This window comes from Rhagoletis pomonella, unplaced genomic scaffold (genome assembly GCF_013731165.1).
Source record: "Rhagoletis pomonella isolate Grant_MI unplaced genomic scaffold, Rhpom_1.0 Rhpom_scaffold_00012, whole genome shotgun sequence".
Taxonomy (NCBI): Eukaryota; Metazoa; Arthropoda; class Insecta; order Diptera; family Tephritidae; genus Rhagoletis; species Rhagoletis pomonella.
This window is the reverse complement of record NW_023458566.1, coordinates 14,649,700-14,657,355: the sequence shown is the minus strand read 5'-3', so window position 1 is coordinate 14,657,355 and position 7,656 is coordinate 14,649,700. Positions and strand designations below refer to the sequence as shown.

The 7,656-nt window shown below is 36.2% G+C and overlaps 1 protein-coding gene across 2 annotated transcripts in view; it reads right to left on the bottom strand.

The window, feature by feature from the left end:
- LOC118747910 (serine/threonine-protein kinase NLK2) overlaps nt 1-7,656 on the bottom strand; it is a 337,056-nt gene that overhangs the window by 97,333 nt on the left and 232,067 nt on the right. The gene's annotated exons all lie outside the window — the stretch shown is intronic.

Here is a 7,656-nt window from a genome sequence, read left to right as displayed (position 1 = left end):
TTGGGAAGTGACGAAAATGCCGACATACCTGCAACGAGAAAGAGAGTAAGAGAGAGAGAGAGAGAGAATAGAAAGAAAATCATTAGTAAAGCTTGTCGGCGCCAAAAATTATGCAACAAACATGTAAATAATTCAAAAGTGTGTCTACGAAAAAAAAAAAAAATTAAATAAAAAAAGCTTAATTTTCTATGATGTTTTATTACACGCGCTTGTCTCTTACTCTATGAACTCAATTCTCATAAATTTTTAAATTGTTTGACATAAATTTGAGTTTAAGTAACTTTTTGCATTAATTTTAAATGTTCTTTTGCTACAAGAATAGTCGTCGTTCGACAATAATCGTTAAGTGCGACCACACCACGGCCAGGCGCGCACTTTCGCTGGAGTACGCTTTCACGCAGAACACACACAGCAAGCAGTAAGAATACTTAAAGGACACATAAAGGTGACCTTGCCCGTGGAAAAGTGCGTAAATATAAATGCCACTTATAATGAGTCACAAGAGTGTGATGCCTAAAAATATGCCAACTAGTTAGCGAAGGATGTTGAGTTTTTCTGCGCTTACTTTTTGACGAAGGCAACGACAAGAAAAGCAACCTTTTTTTTTTGGGGTAGATATGCGCTGTTTATCTATGTCATAATTAGCGTACTTTCGTTTGAAGAGAAAAAATCACTGTTTATGTAGCATACTTTTGGGCGGAAGCAACGTAAATTATAATGATTGAGATAAGTGAAGTAAAAAGTTAGCTACAATGCAAGATAGACTTGAGTAAGATTGAATTTTGTTATTGAAAATCTCTAGATTAATCACTAATTTGTGACAACTGGATAGAAGAAGCTAAATTGCTACAGAAAAGATAGACTTGAGTAAGATTGAATTTTGTCTTTGGAAATCTCTAGATTAATCACTAATTTGTGCCAACTGGATAGAAGAAGCTAAATTACTACAGAAAAGTTATATATTATGGGACATATCAGCCATATTTTCATTACAACGCTACTGCGAGATTCCGCAAACTTTTAAACGATTAAAAAAATTTAAATGAATATTTTGGAGGAGCCTAAAAATATGCAACATAAAAGCCTAAATGTGGAGTATATATTCGTAAGCATAATCCATAGATTTTGCTTTTTCCCAGAGGCGTTGCATACTTTTAGGCACACACTTCACTTGAAGATTTCTTGCGATCAACATAATATTTTCTGGAAGTCCACTGCCGGTCTCAAAATCCTAGCAATCTGTCTTTGTCCTACATTTGAGTGGTGGAGTGCCTAAAAGTATGCAAAAATTAATTGTTTGGAATTTGTCCCTAACGTAAAATTGTGACAGCCGCTCGAAATAAATGTAGATAGCTTTGTTAAGTCACAACCACCTTTTTGGACTAAGGTAGCCTTAACGGCAGCCATGTCTAGAAACCCCAAGTGATTACTTGAGCTACATAGTGCATACATACATTGCGGTTCATAATTGATGGACACATGCTCACACCGGTCACGGAGCAAAACTAAAATCACAGCAACACACAAATGGGAAATTCAAAAACGCTTGATAAGCGCACTTAGGTGCTTTTTCATTTGAATTTTCGCAAATGCAAGTGTCACAAAAGCCTCGGCGATACAACACTTGAGACACACGCATCAAGGACATCCACCACCGCCCACATCCATCGTCGTTAGGAGAGCCAAAATACAAATTAAAGCAAGCGCAAATAGAAACAAATAAAATAAGCAACTGTGACAAACAAATGGAATCCAACTAAGCAGAAACCGAAGAAAACTGTTAGATGAGATAAAAAAAAACAACAAGAAATAGGACACACAAAAAATGTCAAGAAAATAAATTCAAATATAAAGAAAAGCGAGAAGTAAAAATCCAAATGTGTCGGCAAACAAACATGCAACGCATGCGGGTGCAAGTGTGTGTGCTTCCAAGCTATGTCAGCGAGAGAGAGATAAATGACAATGTTCTGTCCTTGAATTGAAGATCCTGAAAAAAAAACAAAGAAACCAAACAAAAAAAAAACGTAGAAGAATATGGCAGTAAGCCGAAAAAATGTATAAATATAAAATTGAGTGGAAAAACTTTCTCAAGTTTAATGCTTAAGATGTTGTGTGCGAGCGAAAGTGAAGCATTGAAAGTGATATGAGCACATGGTTTTACTTATGTACTTATGTATGTAGGATTATGTCTGTCGTAGCATAACTTAAGGCGCATAAGCATCTTGTAAAATGCTAAAATCTGCTTACTGCCGCTGCATATGCTTAGTGTGGTTGCAGAATGGGGGAAAAAAAAGAGGAGACATAAAAATGACAAATCACAACAAGCAATTGAATGAGCGGGAATTTATTTATGCCTGAAACTATGCTGCGCAGTGATTTATATGCTGCAATTTTTTATTAAAAATTTCGCATTATTTGCAACCAATCCTCCTCCTGGATATCGCCTAGATTTATCTTATCTTAAAAAGACAATAATGACAACATCACCATAGGATCTGTCTATTTCGTTGGAGCTACATACATACATATGTATGTGTGCCTATTTTTTATAATATTCCGCAATTGATATGTTCCGAATCTAATAAACACAGAACATAAGAGTACCCTGCGGGAAATGTATCTAATTTAGAAGTTGATTAGGAAGGAACTAAAGGTCACTATTATCTATTTATTTTTGTTTGAGTGAAGCTAACTATGTACATTTCTATGGCGATGGCTGCGAAATTGTCAGGGGTGGTTACCCTCTGCATTAGATGTCAACTAACTTTTAACTAACTTACGTTTGGACATAAAATATCAATAAGAGGAGCAATTTTTTTTTTACTTTTTTATTTATTTATTTTATTTTATTTCATTTCATATTAGCTTACATATTCTGCTGTAGGTGGTCCCATATTCGAACTCCGTCAGACATAACTTCAAAATGATTATATAAAATTTTCATTTTCCTTTTATTTGTCCTCAATTCGAAAAAGTATTTGTGAAGTGCAGAAAGAAAGTGTATTCAAACTAAAATTTGTATGAGGATATCTAAATAGAGACTTGTTTAAGGAAAACAATCTCCCGATTACGTCTGCATTACTTTTCAGCTAGTTTCCCGAAAAAAAGCTAAGTTGGTTATTTTTTATCAATTGATAATTTTTTTCTACAGGGTAGTGACGTCCGCAAATGTCTGCTAGAGCAGTGACGATCTGAGAGGGCTGTTACTCTGAGAGCTGACACTTATGTAGTTGCTATTTGGTTGTTGAATCGTTCATTGTTTTCATAATATAGGTTGCCTCTTACTTATAGGCAACAACGTGGCGGCAAGTTAACTCTTAAAAACTTCATTGACCGTCTCCAGTCCATCAGCGGTGGAAAGATCTTGGCGGCATTTTGCAAAAATTTGCAAAGGGAACAAACAAAAGTTTGCAAAGTGAATTGTTTGGAGAAGGCATATTGAGGGTATTCTGCATAGCCGGTTTATCAGCCGTACCATTTTGCTATAGACCATTGGCATTTGGCAATCGACCGAAAGAGATCTGGTCTGGAGGCTTTAATTTCAAATTACCAACAAACAATTGCTATCTCAATTTTCTTGTCTGTCTCTGGTGGTGGTCAATTGTTATAAAGTTTTGGCTCGAAGTTGATTTCAACGCTGTACTCAGAAATAGAACCGTTCGAAAGTATTATGAAGCATTGCCATTCGGAGAACTTCGGGGAAATCTTACATATCGTGGAAAGGGCGTAGCTAGAGACATCGTAGTCTCAATTTCGATAAGGCTGAGCAATACCAGAGGAAGTTGTCAACGTTTCCAATTGCCGCGTTTTCGCTACAACCGTGATAGTATTCCTTCGCTAAAAATCACACGCTAATGCCATGTATTTCAATTAAGCAGTTGCCAATGATGACCCCAACAACAAGCCAAAGTGCCCTGGAACCCACATTATCCGGCTACCCACTTTCTTCTGGGAAAGGGCGCCGTAGGTATACCAATGGCCACCGTTTTCTTTGTTAAAATTTAGCTCAAATTCTAATGAATGTATCTCAACCAAATTTAAACATCATATTCCTTAGGCCTGTGGCACGGACATAGGCTATATTTTAATACGCTAGATGGCGCTAGAGTCACGATGTTGATAAAATCTGTATTTGTCGTACGATTTTGATGAAACTAAAAACGTATATTAAAGAATGGTACAAATTTGCATTAAAGTTTAGAGAACTACAATATCGATTTGCTAGTCGCATAGACCTCGCTATCGGCTCGTTAAATGCATAGCTTGTTGTTTGGGCATCTTCGGTAAATAATTTATTGAATAAACTTATTAATTGTGAACAAGTCACATTACGATTCCATATTATTGAGCAGACGATCGAGATAGCTTCTAACCCGGCGAAATATAATACATTCATAAAATCTTTATTTATAGTCCGATTTAGATGAAATTAAGAGCTATATACTGCTACAAAAATAAATCCATTAGATGGCACTGCAGTCGAGAAAAGCTCTAAGTTGGAGATATGTAATTACATTTGGAAATAACGCTTTCAGCATGAAACAGCCGTCGAACATTGAGGCACAAAACCAAAAATATTGAAAATTTATTTCGAGCATCTGTGGCAGCCAATATTAAATCGATAAGTGCAATAAGTGCGTAAAATTGATTTTGTGGAATCTACCCATAATGAGCCCCCCACCCATCCGAAACGTTTATCTAATAACGAATTCTATTTTCTTTTGTTGTTTTAATACAATACAGTTTAATAATATTTTCCAAGTAAATGTAAGTGATACTCAGCGAAATACATAGCTACTGGCAACAGCTGCAGCTGCGGTTAAATTTCACAACGAATCTAATGGAACAGACGACGCTCGAGTGATTCACTTAAGCTTTGTGTGTGCATAGAACAAACACACAGTGTTGAAGTTAACTAATATTGATGCTGATGCTATAATTTTGATGGCCAGTGGCTAATGCCTCCTCGGGCTGGCTGCTTTCGAAATTGAAGTCGCAACTATGGTGGTAAATTAATTATGCGCTTAATAGTGTAATTAATGCAAAAGGTCAAATGTGCATACAAACACACATACTTGTATGCAATGGAATTCTCTGTAAAATTATAGACGATTCTTGAGACGCAGAAAAAAAACAGAAATTGTCAAGACAACGCACCCATGCAGCACCCAAGATGACGCACAAGATGAGAGAAGAAATTTCGTAATTTACACGCAGCTGAGGAGCAAAAATATTTAAAAAAAAAAATTGTAGCGAACACACCAGAAATTATTCGCGTTTATGAATATTCGCCTTTTAATAATGACGCACTGATGGATGGATGGGTCCTGTTGGTGACAGCGCCGCTGTCGTTGCAAAACAGGCATTTGCTGCCTAGCTCCCAGCCCACCCTCCTAAATATGAGCGCGCTTTTCCCTGCCTGAAGGTAGGGCGTTGCCAGTCGACATTAAATTGTTGAGGTTTATTGATTATGTATATCGTAAATGTACCAAAGTGGCAAAGTGCTAGGCGGCGCAACGAGTTTGTGGCAGCGATGTGATATTGCGATTGTCGTCACATTGCTTGGGGTTTTCTTTTCACTCTTCGTTTTTGTTTTTTTTTTTTTTTTTGTGAAGCACGGGAATTAAGTGAAAAAGACATCGTAATGCCGCATCGCATTGAAAGTGTATTGTGGCCAATAAAAGGCGAAGAAGCGAATCAGTTAAAATTGATGCTGACAACCGCTGGATACTTAGAGCTGCAATAACTATGTACATATAATAAGTAAGTAAGTAAAGGCCGCAGCTGTGCGACATAAAATGGTGGACTAGCACTAATTAAAGCGAGCGAGCGAGTGTATGATGAATGTGCGTTGTTGGCGCTTTCTTTTTGCCGAAATTTTGGCAGAATTTAATTATCTTTTCATTTAGAAATAATCTGTTGGGATAAAGTAGTATTTAAGAAATAATTGGATATTTGGTATGCAAGTAAGGCATAAAAAGGTTATATCGTATGTTGCAGCTACAAAAATATTTTTATTTTATTTCATTTTATTGAAGCTTAACATAATTCTGAAATTTTCTATAGGAAAATGCAAGCTAATGACAGCGCAGTCTTAAAGGTTTTTGCATTATAACTAACAAGATGATCTTGGTGTTAAACTTATCAATCATTATTGTGTTTATGTCAAATTAACGTCATTTAAGGGTTAACAACAGAAAATATGTACATACATATATATGTATAGTGAGTGTAACCAAAAGTGAAGATAATGCCCAATTTCCGCTAGGTATTAAAATGACAAAATATGTGTGTAATTTAAAAAATGTCATATGTAAACGAACGTACCGATGGATTTCATAATTATTTTTTAATGCTCAAAATTTCAATTCAAATTTTTGTTATTTAATGTCGCGTGTAAATCTGGCATTCTATTTTATTTGAAGAATACGTTATCATCTAACAAACTGCTTTCTGATCAAAACTTAAAAAAAGAGGAGTGCCACGAGTCCATAAGTCGAATTATTAAAGAAAAAATTGGGACCTGGGGCTTTCAAACATCGTGCCAGACATTTATTGACTGCAGCTTTAAATAAAATAATATTTAAAAATTCAGCAAAAATTCGTTTACCGATAAAAAAAAATGTTTACCGTGCATCATCTAAGGAAGTAGCTGACCTCCTTCCAATCATGGTTTGGTGGGATATCTCTTACGATGGGGTCACTGACTTGCATTTCTGCGAACAAGGGCCAGTTTAAGAAGGAACTGTTTTGGAAGCTTTTGTTATGCTCTTTGCTCCAAAACCAGTCACGGACTTTGCAACAGGACTCTGCACCGGCCAAAGTGGCTAAAACGACCCTACTCTGGTTCCAAAACCATTTGCCAGCATTCATTTCCTCTGATGAATGGCACTCAGGCAGGCCTGATTTGAACTCGCTGGATTAAAAATTGTGGACAGTTATAGTTGTGGTTATGGTTTGCCACAAAAGATACGCCGACATTGATTTTCTTAAGACAGCTTTGATTCCTGCTGTGGCCAATTTTTCAATGAACGAGATGCGTACGATGACAGGCCGACTTAAGGCGTATGTGAAGTCCAAAAGCAGACATCTCGAATGAATATTTCAAGTTTCAAGTCGCTAAAAATTACCGTTGATTTTTATTTATTTTTTTTGATCTTTTATTTTTTTGTGGATGGTGTTGCGAATTTTCTTCCATATAACTAACGCATGATAAAAATCTATTGAAAACAATATGATTTTGAGGTTGGGTGCTAATTCATTAACCGCAGCTGTATATCAATAAATATTTACGAAACTTCAAAAACTTATTTTTTGTTAAAAATTGTGAAATGAAACTACCTTCTTTTTGTTTCATGTGTATACCGGCTAATTTTGGTTCGTTCATCTTAAAAATCATATAAAGAATTTGTAAAGTTTTGAGGTTTACCGTCATTGTGATATCCTAGGTGTAAATTGTTTAATATTTTTCAATACCGCTGTCGGCCGCTGTGGTGTAGTGGTAAGCAGTGCGCGCTTCCACACCGCGGCACCTGGGCTCAAACCCTACTCAAAGCACCATCGCAAAAAATATAGAAAAAAGGTTTTTTCTTAACAGCGGTCATCACTCGGCAAACCTCCGATTGTATTTCTGCCATGAAAAACAGCTTCTCATAA